We start from the raw sequence: 15,014 nt of genomic DNA, 5'->3' as shown, positions 1-15,014 counted from the left end.
ACCCAGATTCAGGGGGTCTTGATCAGTCCCATGCTGGATTCCCAGGCTGACGCCTGGGATTCAAGAGTTAAACTTTGTCTGGTCAGCTGTTTCTGGGGGTTAAACCAGCCCAGTCTTAATCCCTTTGATCATCAGTCCTCCCTCTCTGATACTGGCTTTCTTGAGTTCAGCTCAGTACTTAACCAGCCACTAAATGAAGTTTCTGTTTCCCAGACTCTCTGGCCATAGGATTGTAGGCTGGCACTCCCCAGATCTATGTCTAAAATCCATATATGAGAGAGTACATGCCATGTTTCCCTTTTTGTGACTGGGTTACCTCACTCAGGATGGTTTCTTCTAGTGTCATCCATTTGCCTGCAAATCTCAGGATTCCATTATTTTTTTCTGCTGAATAGTACTCCATTGTGTAGATGTACCACATTTTCTCTATCCACTCTTCCGGTGAGGGACATCTAGGTTGCTTCCAAGTTCTGGCTATTACAAATAAAGCTGCTATGAACATAGTGGAACAGACATCTTTGTTGTATGAATGGGCATCTTTTGGATATATGCCTAAGAGTGGAGTTGCTGGGTCTTGTAGTAGGTTTATTCCCATTTTTCTGAGGAATCTCCATACTGATTTCCAAAGTGGCTGAACCAGTTGGCACTCCCACCAGCAATGGAGGAGTGTCCCCCTTTCACCACATCCTCTCCAGCATAAATTGTCATTGGTGTTTTTGATTTTAGACATTCTGACAGGAGTGAGATGGTATCTCAGAGCTGTTTTGATTTGCATTTGCCAGATGGCTAAGGATGTTGAGCACTTTCTCAAGTGCCTCTCAGCCATTTTAGACTCCTCTATTGAAAACTCTCTATTTAGTTCTGCAGCCCACTTCTTAATTGGGTCCTTTGCTGTTTTGGAGACTTGCTTCTTGAGTTCTTTGTAAATTTTGGAGATCAACCCTCTGTCAGATGTGGGATTAGTGAATATTTTTCCCATTCTGTGGGCTGCCTTTTTGTCTTGCTGACTTTGTCCTTTGCCTTACAGAAGCTTCTCAGTTTCCCGAGGTCCCATTTATTAATTGTTGATCTCACTGTCTGTGCTACTGGTGTTATGTTCAGGAAGCTGTCTCCTGTACCAATTCGTTCAAGGGTACCACCCACTTTCTCTTCTAAGAGGTTCAGTGTGGCTGGATTTATGTTGAGGTCTTTGATCCATTTGGACTTAAGTTTTGTGCATGGCGATAAACATGGATCGATCCGCATTCTTCTACATGCCAGTCTCCAATTATGCCAGCACCATTTGTTGAAGATGCTTTCTTTATTCCATTGTATATTTTTAGCCTCTTTGTCAAAGATCAGATGTTCGTACGTGTGTGGGTTAATACCCGGATTTTCAATTCGATTCCATTGGTCTACCTGTCTATTTTTGTGCCAATACCAAGCTGTTTTCAGGACTATAGCTCTATAATAGAGCTTGAAGTCAGGGATGGTGATGCCTCCGGACGTTGCCTTGTTGAACAGGGTTGTTTTGGCTATCCTGGGTCTTTTGTTTTTCCATACAAAATTGATTATTGTTCTTTCAAGGTCTGTGAAGAATTGTGCTGGGATTTTAATGGGGATTGCATTGAATATGTAGATTGCTTTTGGCAGGATTGCCATTTTTACTACATTGATCCTACCTATCCAAGAGCATGGGAGATCTTTCCATTTTCTGAGGGCTTCTTTAATTTCTTTCTTTAAAGATTCAAAGTTCTTACGATACAGGTCTTTCACTTGTTTGGTTAGCGTTACCCCAAAGTATTTTATGTTGTTTGTGGCAATTGAAAAGGGTGATGTTTCTCTGATTTCTCTTTCAGCCCTTTTATCATCTGTATATAGTAGGGCTACTGACTTTCTTGAGTTGATCTTGTAGCCTGCCACTTTGCTGAAGGTGTTAATCAGCTGTAAGAGTTCCCTGGTAGAGTTCTTTGGGTCATTGATGTAATCTATCATATCGTCTGCAAACAGTGAAAGTTTGACCTCTTCCTTCCCAATTTGTATCCCCTTGATCCCCCTTTGTTGTCGTATGGCAATAGCTAGAACTTCAAGTACCATGTTGAAAAGGTATGGAGAGAGTGGACAGCCTTGTTTTGTTCCTGATTTTAGAGGAATTGCATTGAGTTTCTGTCCATTTAGTTTGATGTTGGCTGTTGGTTTACTGTATATGGCTTTTATTATTTTTAAGTATGTCCCTGTTATCCCAGATCTCTCCAAGACCTTTATCATGAAGGGGTGTTGGATTTTATCAAAGGCTTTTTCAGCATCTAGTGAGATGATCATGTGATTTTTGTTTTTCAGCTTGTTTATATGGTGGATTACGTTGATGGATTTTCGTATGTTGAACCATCCCTGCATCCCTGGGATGAAACCTACCTGATCGTGGTGAATGATTGTTTTGATGTGTTCTTGGATCCGATTTGCCAGTATCTTATTGAGTATTTTTGCATCAATGTTCATGAGGGATATTGGTCTGAAGTTCTCTTTCTTGGTTGTATCTTTGTGTGGCTTGGGGATCAAGGTTATTGAAGCCTCATAGAAAGAGTTTGGCAAAGACTCTTCTGCTTCTATTGTGTGGAACACTTTGAGAAGAATTGGTATAAGCTGTTCTTTGAATTTGTGGTAGAATTCTGCACTGAGGCCATCTGGACCTGGACTTTTTTTGGTTGGGAGACTTTTGATGACAGCTTCTATTTCCATAGGGGTTATAGGTCTATTTAAATTGCTTATCTGTTCTTGATTTAGTTTTGGCAAATGATAGCTGTCCAGGAAGTCATCCATTTCCTTTAAATTTTCGAATTTTGTGGAGTACAGGTTTTCAAAGTATGACCTAATGATTCTCTGGATTTCCTCAGAGTCTGTTGTTATGTCCCTTTTCATTTCTGATTTTGTTAATTTGCGTGTTCACTCTCTGCTGTTTGGTAAGTTTGGACAAAGGTTTGTCTATCTTGTTGATTTTCTCAAAGAACCAACTCTTCATTGCATTGATTCTTTGTATTGTTTTCCTGGTTTCTACTTTATTGATTTCAGCCCTCAATTTGATTATTTCCTGACGTCTACTCCTCCTGGGGGAGTTTGCTTCTTTGTGTTCTAGAGCTTTTAGCTGTGATGTTAATTCTCTTGTATAACTGTTCTCCTGTTTCTTCATGTGAGCACTTAGTGCTATGAACTTCCCCCGTAGCACTGCTTTCAAAGTGTCCCATAGGTTTGGGTATGTTGTGTCTTCATTCTCATTAAATTCGAGGAAGTCTTTAATTTCTTTTTTATTTCCTCTTTGACCCAGGGATGGTGCAGTTGAGCATTATTCAATTTCCATGAGTTTGTAGGTTTTCTGCAATTTGTGTTGTTGTTGAATTCTAATTTTAAAGCATGGTGGTCTGATAAGATGCATGGAGTTTTTCCAATTTTTTTTTAGCTGCTGAAGTTTGATATGTTGCCAAGTATGTGGTCGATTTTTGAGAAGGTTCCATGTGGTGGTGAGAAGAAGGTATATTCTTTTTTATGTGGATGAAATGTTCTATAGATATCTGTTAATCCCAGTTGGGTCATTGCTTCTATTAGACCCTTTGCTTCTTTGTTGAGTTTCTGTCTGGTATTCCTGTCTAGTGGTGAGAGTGGTGTGTTGAAATCTCCCACTATGTGTGGGGCTTTAGATGAGATTTAAGTTCTAATAATGTTTCTTTCACGAATGTGGATGCCTTTGTATTGGGGGCATAGATGTTCAGGATAGACACTTCATCTTGGTGGGTTTCACCTGTGATGAGTATGTAATGACCTCCTTCATCTCTTTTGATTGATTTTATTTTAAAGTCTAGTTTGTTAGATATTAGGAAAGCTACCCCTGCTTGTTTCTTGGGTCCATTTGATTGAAAAATTTTTTCCCAACCTTTAATTCTCAGGTAATATCTGTCTTTGAGGGTGAGGTATGTTTCTTGTATGCAGCAGAAGGAAGGGTTCTGCCTTCAAATCCATTCTGCTAGTCTGTGTCTTTTTATGGGTGAGTTAAGGCCGTTAATATTGAGGGATATTAATGACCATTGATTGCTCATCCTTCTTCGATTTGCGATGGGTGTTCTTGGTGGAATTATGTGTGGAATTTCCCCCCCTTTGTTCTTTTGGCTGTTGGTAGAGAGGGATTCTCTAATGCTTATGTTTTTCTGGTTGTAGTTAGCTTCCTTGGGTTGGAGTTTTCCTTCCAAAATTTTCTGTAGGGCTGGGTTAGTGGACACATATTGCTTGAATCTAGTTTTGTCATGGAATATCTTGTTTTCTCCGTCTATAGTGATTGAGAGCTTTGCCGGGTATAGTAGTCTGGGCTGGCATCCATGGTCTCTTAGTGTAGGTAGAATATCTATCCAGGACCTACTGCTTTCAGAGTTTCCATGGAGAAATCAGGTGTAATTCTGATAGGTCTGCCTTTATATGTTACTTGACCTTTTTCCTTAGCTGCTCCTAATATTCTTTCTTTATTCTGTATGTTTGGGGTCTTGATTATTATGTGGCGAGGGGATTTTTTTTTGTGGTCCACTCTATTTGGTGTTCTGTAGGCTTCTTGTACCTTCATTGGCATGTCTTTCTTAAGTTTGGGAAAGTTTTCTTCTATGATTTTGTTGAATATGCCTTCTGCCCCTTTGAGCTGGATTTCTTCTCCTTCTTCTATACCTATTATTCTTAGGTTTGGTCTTTTCATGGTGTCCCATATTTCCTGGATGTTTTGTGTTAAGGATTTGTTGGATTTAAGGTTTTCTTTGGTTGATAAATCCATTTCTCCTAGTGTATCTTCAACACTTGAGATTCTCTCTTCCATCTCTTCTATTCTGTTGGTAATGCTTGTATTGGTAGTGCCTGAGTGTTTGTCCAGCTTTTCTATTTTCTGCCTTTCTTCAGATTGTGTTTTTTTTAATGTCTCTATTTCAGTTTTCAACCCTTGCAGTGTTTGCATTGCTTCTTGCAATTTTCTGTTTATCTGTTCGTCCGTTTGTTGCCTTTTATGAATTTTTTGGTTTGTTCTTTCTTCCATTTCTTGAATTTTTTGGTTTGCTTTTTGTTCCATTTCTTGGATTTTGTGCTTTGTTTCTTCTTCCATTTCCTGCCTTTTTTGGTTTGTTTCTTCTTCCATTTTTTTCATTTTTTGCTTTGATTTTTCTACCATTTCTTGCATTTTTTCCTTTGTTTCTTCTTCCATTTCCTGCCTTTTTTGGTATGTTTCTTCTTCTAATTCTTGCATTTTTTGCTTTGTTTTTTCTTCCAATTCTTGCATTTTTTTGGTTTGTTTTTTCTTCCATTTCTTGCATTTTTTGGATTGTTTTTTCTTTCATTTCTTTGAGGGATTTTCCAATATCCTCTTTTAGGGCCTCTATCATTTTCATGAAAGTGCTTTTAAGGTCGTTCTCTTCTGCTTCCTTCGTATTGGAATGTTGGGGTCTTGCTGGTGTGGAGTCTCTAGAATCTGGCGGTGTCATATTTGTTTTTCTATTGCTGACTGTGTTTTTGTATTGTCTCTTTCCCATCTCTTCTTCTAGTGGGTGCAGAAAGAGCCCCTTACTGGTCTGGGGACAGAGTTCCCTTTTGGTGGGTGCTAGCAAGTCCAATAATCTGGTGGTTCTTCTATACCTTGTCCAAATGCTGGTCCGTGGGTGGAGAAGAAGAACAGGAATCTGGGGCGCTTAGCCTCCTACCTGGTCCCCTGGACCCTATGCTGGGTCCTGTTGTACCTGATCCGGAACAGCTACTCCCCTGGTCTCCCTGGCTCCTCTAGTTTCCTGGTCTCATTGGTGGGAGAGAAGATCTGGAGTCTGGGGTGCTTGGCTCCCGCTGGGATTGGGAGCTCTGTGCAGTTCCCAGGCGATCTGCAGGCAATGGAAAACAGGCCGGGAAGCCGGCCTGTTTACCTGATGCTGCCGGAGGGATAGCTACTTCCCTGTACTCCCAGCCTCCTCTCGTTTCCTGGTCTCGTTGGTGGGAGAGAAGATCTGGAGTCTGGGGTGCTTGGCTCCCTCCGGGATTGGGAGCTCTGTGCAGTTCCCAGGCGATCTGCAGGCACTGGAACACAGGCCGGGAAGCCGGCCTGTTTACCTGATGCTGCCGGAGGGACAGCTACTTCCCTGGACTCCCGGGGTCCTCTCGTTTCCTGGTCTCGTTGGTGGGAGAGAAGATCTGGAGTCTGGGGTGCTTGGCTCCCTCCGGGATTGGGAGCTCTGTGCAGTTCCCAGGCGATCTGCAGGCACTGGAACACAGGCCGGGAAGCCGGCCTGTTTACCTGATGCTGCCAGAGGAACAGCCGAAAATTTGTATTTCTTATGTATAATATTCATACATGTCTGACTCCACCTGCTACTGACAAAGATGAGGATGAAGGAGACAGACCCTGATGGGATTTTAGAAATGACATCCACTAAATATTGATGGAGTCTCCTGCCTGACCTAGACACAGCCTTGGGGAAGTAAGAGCCTGGAGCCTGAGGAGGGCAGTTCCCCTTCCTGTGAGGCTGCTGAAGTACAACCCTGTCATAGGGAGGGCACTGCCTCCAGAGGCCACACCCTGTGTCTCCTGTCCCTTAGACAGTCTCTGTAGCTCTGTCCACAAGCACAGCTGCAGCCTCCAGGAGGAGATGCCATGACCTTCACCTTCACAGCCCTGCTCTGTCTGGGTGAGATGTGGAGAGGGGGAGGGGACACTGTGCTCTGGGGTTGATGCTGCCCCACAGCCCAGCACTGCTCAGTTAGGAAATCCCAGGCTCTCAGGAGGTTCTGCAGAGGGGAGGACCTTCTCAAGCTTCAGGGACAAACCTCTCACAGGGAACTCTCTTCCAGGGCTGACACTTGAACATGGGACACCAGTGCTGGCAGGTGAGTGAATGAGTGTCTGTAGATGTCCTGACATCACTTCTCATCATTCCTGGAGCCAGGCTGGGCAGTGAGGATGGAAACCAGCACATGAGTGCTGACTGATGATAAAAGGGCTGAGAAAGAAATCAGAGAAACATCACCCTTTACAATTGCCACAAACAACATAAAATACCTTGTGGTAACGCTAACCAAACAAGTGAAAGACCTGTATCACAAGAACTTTGAGTCTTTAAAGAAAGAAATTAAAGAAGCCCTCAGAAAATAGAAAGATCTCCCATGTTCTTGGAAAGGTAGGATCAATGTAGTAAAAATGGCAATCCTGCCAAAAGCAATCTACAGATTCAATGCAATCCCAATTAAAATACCAGCACAATTCTTCACAGACCTTGAAAGAACAATAATCAATTTTGTATGGAAAAACAAAAGACCCAGGATAGCCAAAACAACCTTACTCAACAAAGCAACATGTGGAGGCATCACCATCCCTGACTTCAAGCTCTATTATAGACCTATAGGCCTGAAAAAAGCTTGGTATTCGCACAAAAATAGACAGGTAGACCAATGGAATCGAATTCAACACCCTGATAATAACCCATACATGTATGAACATCTGATCTTGGACAAAGAAGCTAAAAGTATACAATGGAAAAAAAGCACATTCGACAAATGGTACTGACATAACTGAAAGTTGGCATGTAGAAGAATGCGGATCGATCCATGTCTATAGCCATGCCCAAAACTTAGGTCCAAGTGGAGCAAAGACCTCAACTTCAATCAAGGCACACTGAACCTCTTAGAAGAGAAAGTGGGTGGTACCCTTGAACAAATGGGTACAGAAGACAGCTTCCTGAACATAACACCAGTAGCACAGACAGTGAGATCAACAATTAATAAATGGGACCTCGGGAAACTGAGAAGCTTCTGTAAGGGAAAGGACACAGTCATCAAGACAAAAAGGCAGCCCACAGAATGGGAAAAAATATTCACTAATCCCACATCTGACAGAGGGTTGATCTCCAAAATTTACAAAGAACTCAAGAAGCAAGTCTATAAAACAACAAAGGATCCAATTAAAAAGTGGGCTGCAGAACTAAACAGAGAATTTTCAATAGAGGAGTCTAAAATGTCTGAGAGGCACCTGAGAAAGTGCTCAACATCCTTAGCTATCCGGGAAATGCAAATCAAAACAACTCTGAGATACCATCTCACTCCTGTCAGAATGTCTAAAATAAAAAACACCAACGACAATTTCTGCTGGAGAGGATGTCGTGAAAGGGGAACACTCCTCCATTGCTGGTGGGAGTGCCAACTGGTTCAGCCTCTATGGAAATCAGTATGGAGATTCCTCAGAAAAAATGGGAATAAACCTACCACAAGAGCCAGCAACTCCACTCTTAGGCATATATCCAAAAGATGCCCACTCATACAACAAGGATGTCTGTTCCAATATGTTCACAGCAGCATTATTTGTAATAGCCAGAACTTGGAAGCAACTTAGATTCCCCTCAACCGAAGAGTGGATAGAGAAAATGTGGTATATTTACACAATGGAGTACTATTCAGCAGAAAAAAAACAATGGAATCCTGAGATTTGCAGGCAAATGGATGACACTAGAAGAAACCATCCTGAGTGAGGTAACACAGTCACAAAAAGAGAAACATGGCATGTTTTCTCTCATATATGGATTTTAGACATAGATCTGGGGAGTGCCAGCCTACAATCCCATGGCCAGAGAGTATGGGAAACAGAAAATTCATTCAGTGGCTGATGGAAGAAAGGCACATTCCCACGGCTAAGCACTGAGTTCAACTCAAGAAATCCACTGACAGAGAGGGAGGACTGATGACCAAAGGGATTAAGACTGGGTTGGTTTAACCCCCAGAAACTGCTGACCTGACAAAGATTAACTCTTGAATCCCAGGCATCAGCCTTGGGATCCAGCATGGGACTGATCAAGACCCCCTGAGTGTGGGTGTCAGTGAGGAGGCCTAGGTAATCTGCTGAGCCTTGGGCAGTAGATCAGTACTCATCCCGAATATACACATGGATTTTGGACTCCCATCCAACAATGTGAGATGCCCTCTCACACTGAACTCTTGGGGGAGGGTCTAGGCCCTGCCCTGGAAGAAATGACAGACTATGGACACCCCCATGGAGGGCCTCACCCTCATCTGGCTATGTGGTCAGCCGTTATGCTGCCTGAGAGTGCCATGGATGGAGGAAATGGGGCAAGGTTGGAGAAGAATCAGGACCCTACATCCTGGACAGTTCATTTACATGGGCAAATGTGATGCCTCTGCTGGAACTCTACCTCTAATCCATCCTTGTCAGAGAGGACTGAGGAGATGCCATGTGTAACCCCCTGTCATCTGGGGCAAGTTCACTACATAGAACTCATCCCACCATGTCAAATGCAGGTGTTCAGTATTGCAGTGTTCCGCAGAAAAAAGCATGGTCACCCCAGGATGAATTTTAGCTTTTGCAGAAGCAGGGGAACCAAACTTCAGTGAACTGACTGAGTTTTCTTCACAAAAGCTGCTTTATTGTTATACAGTTTACACTTAGCAATTCAATTTCCCCATACCAAAACCTCTTAGCTAAGTCTTCACAAAGGAGACAAATTCCAAGGCAATTCTCAGTCCCAGGACCTCTCAGTTTTCTGAGTCATCCTACAACCAAATTTTGCATAGGTTTGAACCTTTCAGGATGAACTCAGATAAAATTTACTGACTTCAAACTGAGGACAGTAAACACAAATGATAAGAGCAACAAAACACAAATCAAAGCACAGGTGCTAACACTGCACCTTACACTGCACAACCAGGAGAGGGCAGCATCTCTCTTCACTGACAATGATGCCTATAGGAGGCAGGAGAATTTTTGTGATTCCAGCCCAGTCTGGTCTACATAGCCGGATCCCCAACAGCCAGGGCTCCACAGAGAGAGTCTGTGTCAGAGCAGCAAATGATATACTTAAACCCATAAGCATAATAAAATGATAACAGATAAAAAATTAAAGGAACGTCAGAAATGTAAAGTTACAAGATGAAGTGGGTGTGACTAGGGATGGGTATGGATCAAGGACAGTAGAATACTGGAGGTCCCTCCATCAATCCCTAGCACCACAATTAAAAGAAAACTAAATAGCTTTACTGATCTCTCTTGGTCTTCATCTAGGTGCTGAACAGACACCAACATACAGGTCTTTGACAAGGTGCTAAAGGGCAAGACCATCACCCGCCAGGTCCAAACAAACAAATAATTGCATCGAGAATGGCCAGACTGTAAGAGAAAAGCTGCTAGCACTAAGTGTCTACATAAAGAGAGTGGAGAAATCTCACACACGTGAATTAACAGCACACCTGAAAGCTCTAGAAGAAAAGGAAGCAGACTCACCCAGGAGGAGTAGATGCCAGGAAATAATCAAATTGAGAGCTGAAATCAATAAAGTAGAAACAAAGAAAACATTACAAATAATCAATGAAACAAAGAATTGGTTCTGTGAGAAAAATCTACAAGATAGACCAACCTTTATCCAAATTAACCAACAGGCAGAGACAGAATATCCAAATTAACAAAATGAGAAATAAAAAAGAGGCATGTAACAACAGACACTGAATGAATCCAAGGAATCATCAGGTCATGCTTTGAAAATCCATACTCCACAAAATAGGAAAATAAAAAGGACATTAAAGAGAAATCTGGCATTAGGGAAATGTTCAAAGATCCACAAGAATGACCCCCAACTAAGAATCTAGTCAGTAGTGGAGAGGCTACATTTGATGCCTATCCACTATAATGAAAATGACAACTACCTTAATTTCCATCATAGAACCTTCATCCAGTAGGTGACCGAAGCAGACGCAGGCATCCACAGCTAAGCACTGAGTCATACTCCTGGAATCCAGTTGTAGAGAGGGAGGAGGGATGAGCAAAGGAGCCAAGACTGTGCTGGAGAAACCCACAGAAACAGTTGACCTGACCTAGTGAGAAACACAGACCCCAATGGTAAAGCTTGGGAACCAGCACTGAACTGAACCAAACCTTCTGAATGTGGGTGCCAGCTAGGAGGTCTGGGCAGTCTATGGGACATATAACTGTAGAGCCAGTGTTTATCCCCAGTATACAATGGACTCTGGGAGCCCATTCCCTATGAAGGGCTACTATTGCAGCCCAGATACACGGAAGAGGGCCTAGGCCCTACCCCAAATGATATGACAGACTTTGATGATCCCATGTGGAAGACCTCACTAACCTTGGGTGTGGTTGGGGGAGTGAGTTGGGGGTTGGTGGAGGACAAGGGAGGATAAGACAGTAAGGGACTGGGGGATTGGTATGTAAAATAAGATTGTTTCTAAAATAAAAAAGATTAAAAAAATAAAAGAAAACGAAAGAAATGCACACTTTTCTTGACAGGTACCACATACCAAAATTAAATTCAGATCCAAGACAAGGAAGGCATCCCACCTGAGAGTGGCTGTTATCTGCTGCCAGCAGATAGACGATGACTGCTTCCTGACCAGTGACAAAGTCTAAAAACAATCCCACATTTCACCCAGTGCTGTGCCTGTGTGGTAGCATCATAGAGCCATCCCTTTCCTGTTTCTTTAGAAGTACAACTGGCCTTCCAGGCCCCAACTTCCAGCGATCCCAGCTTCAGGTGAGCTTGGGTCTCCGGGGCCAACACCCATCCCCTCAATCTTCCTGGGGCCTGCTCCTCATATCCAGAAGACCTGCCAATAAAGGAAAGACATTAGCCCTTCCAGGCCCCAACCTCTGGGGATCCCAGCTTCAGCTTCAGCTTCAGTGTCAGTGTCCCCAGCTTCAGATTCAGGAAGGAAGGAGACCAGTAGATTCAGAAAGACGCCACCTGCACCCACTGGAAGGAGAGATGGGAAGAAGACAGAATAAGAGCTCACTCAGCAAGAGAAAGACCAACATGACTCCACCAGAATCTAGGGAACCAATGCCAGCAAGACCTGAAAAGCACTACACAGACAAAGCAAAGGGGACAGACCTTAAAAATTATTTTATAATGATGATAGAGACCCGCAAAGAGGAAACGAGGAAGTCCCTTAAAGAAATACAAGAAAAAAAACAAACAAAAAAATCCATGAAATGGGGGGAATCTAAAGATTACCAAGAAAAAACAAACAAACAAATGAAGGAAACAACTCAAACAGTTGAAGGATTGAAAGCTGAAACAGAAACAATAAAGAAAACACAGAATGAGATGCTGGAAATAGAAAAGCTTGGTAAATGACCAGGAACTACAGATGCAAGTATCACCAATAAAATATAAGAGATAGAAGAGAGAATCTCAGGTGTTGAAGACTCATTAGACGATATACAGTCGTCAACCAAAGAAAATCTCAAAACCAACAAATCCCTAACACAAAATATCCAGGAAATATGGGACACCGTGAAGAAGTCAAACCTGAAAATAATAGGCATAGAAGGAGGCGAAAAAGTACAGCCCAAAGGTACAGAAAACATATTCAACAAAATCATAAAAGAAAACTTCCCTAACCTAAAGAAGGATATGCCTATGAAAATACAAGAGTCTTACAGACCACCAAATAAGCTGGACCTAGCCATATAATAATCAAAACCTCAAACCTACAGAATAGAGAGAAAATATTGAGAGGAGCTAAAGAAAAAGGCCAAGTAACATATGAATGCAGGCCTATCCCAATTACATCTGACTTCTCAATGGAAACAATGAAAGCCAGAAGACCCTGGACAGATGTCCTACAAACGCAAAGGGAACAAGGATGCCAGCCCAGACTATTATATACAGCAAAGCTTGCAATTACCATAGATGGAGAAAACAAAATATTCCATGACAAAGCCAGATTTAAATAATACATATCCATGAATCTAACTCTACAGAAACTCCTGGAAGGAAAACCTAGACACAACGAAGATAACTACATTCACACAAAGACACAGACAAAAGATAATCCCACTTTACCAAACACCAAAAGAAAAAGGGAGGAGAACCTACACAAAATAACTCCACTACCAATAAATCAAGCACAAACAAGAATCATCAATCAATGCTCATTAATATCCCTCAATGTCAACGGTCCCAACTTACCTATAAAAAGACACAGACTAGCAGAATGGATATTAAGACAGAACCCATCCTTCTGCTGCATACAAGAAACACATCTCAACATCAAAGACAGACGTTACTTCAGAGTAAAGGGTTGGGAAAAGATTTTCCAATCAAACAGACCCAAGAAACAAGCAGGTGTAGCAATCCTAATATCTAACAAACTAGACTTCAGATTAAAATCAATCAAAAGAGATGAAGAAAGACATTTCATATTCATCAAAGGAAACGTCCATCAAGATGAAGTCTCAATTTTGAACATCTACGCCCTATTACAAAGGCACCAGCATTCGTGAAAGAAACATTACTAAAACTCAAATCGCACATAAACTCTCACACACTAATAGGAGGAGACTTAAACACTCTGCTCTCACTGCTAGACAGGACCTCCAGACAGAAACTTAACAAAGAAACAAAAGAACTAATAGAAGTTATGACCCAACTGGGTTTAACAGACATCTATAGAACATTCCACCCAAATACAAAGGGATATACCTTCTTCGCAGCGCCACATGGAACCTTCTCTAAAATTGACCACATAATAGGAAACATAGCAAACCTCCACAGATACAAAAAAATTGGAATAACCCCCTGTATCTTAGCAGACCATCATGCATTAAAATTAGAATTCAGCAGTAACACAAATCGCAGAAACACTACAAACTCATGGAAATTGAACAATGCACAATTGCACCATACCTGGGTAAAGGAAGAAATAAAAAAAGAAATTAAAGACTTCCTGGAATTCAATGAGAATGAAGACACAACATAACCAAACTTATGGGACACTCTGAAAGCAGTGTTGAGAGGAAAGTACATAGCATTAAGTGCCCACATGAAGAAACTGGAGAACAGTCACACTAGAGAACTATTAGCACAGCTGAATGTTCTAGGAAAAAAAAGAAGGAAACTCACGCAGAAGGAGCAGACACCAGGAAATAATCAAATTGAGGGCTGAAATCAAACAAGTAGAAACCAGGAAAACATTGAGAAGAATCAATGAAACAAAGAGTTGGTTCTTTGAGTAAGTCAACAAAATAGACAAACCTCTGTCCAAACTAACCAAAAGGCAGAGAGAGAGCATGCTAATTAACAAAATCAGAAATGAAAAGGGGGACATAACAAAGGACACTGAGAAAAGCCAGAAAATCATCAGGGCATACTTTGACAACCTGTACTCCACAAAATTCGATATTTAAAGGAAATTGACAATTTCCAGGATAGATATCACTTCCAAAACTAAATCAAGAGCAGAAAAACAATCTAAACAGACCTATAACCCTTAATGAAATAGAAGCAGTCATCAAAAGTCTGCCAACCAAAAAAAAAAGCCCAAGCCCAGATAGCTTCAGTGCAGAATTCTACCAGAAATTCAAAGAAGAGCTAATTGCAATACTCCTCAAATTATTCCACACAATAGAAGAAGGAGGCTCACTGCCAAACTCTTTCTATGAGGCAACAATTACCTTGATACCCAAGCCACACAAAGACACAACTAAGAAAGAGAACTATGGACCAATTTCCCTCATGAACATCAATGAAAAATACTAAATAAAATACTAGCAAACCGGATTCAAGAACACATCAGAAAAATCATCCAACATGATCAAGTAGGCTTCATCCCAAGAATGAAGGGATGGTTTAACATTAGAAAATCTATCAATGTAATCCACCATATAAACAAACTGCGAAAGAAAAACCACATGATCATCTCACTAGATGCTGAAAAAGCCTTTGACAAAATCCAGCACCCCTTCATGATAAAGGTCCTAGAGAGATCAGGGATAACAAGAGCATACCTGAATATAATAAAAGCAATATACAGAAAACCAACAGCTAACATCAAACTAAATGGAGAGAAACTCAAAGCAAGTCCTCTAAAATCAGGAACAAGACAAGTCTGTCCACTCTCCATATCTCTTCAGAATTGTACTTGAAGTTCTAGCTACAGCAATAAGACAACAAAAGGAGATAAAGGGATACAAATAGTAAAAGAAGAATTCAAGCTTTCAATATTTGCATATGATA

Source organism: Mesocricetus auratus, unplaced genomic scaffold, assembly GCF_017639785.1.
Source record: "Mesocricetus auratus isolate SY011 unplaced genomic scaffold, BCM_Maur_2.0 Super-Scaffold_100037, whole genome shotgun sequence".
Taxonomy (NCBI): Eukaryota; Metazoa; Chordata; class Mammalia; order Rodentia; family Cricetidae; genus Mesocricetus; species Mesocricetus auratus.
This window is presented reverse-complemented; position numbering follows the sequence as displayed.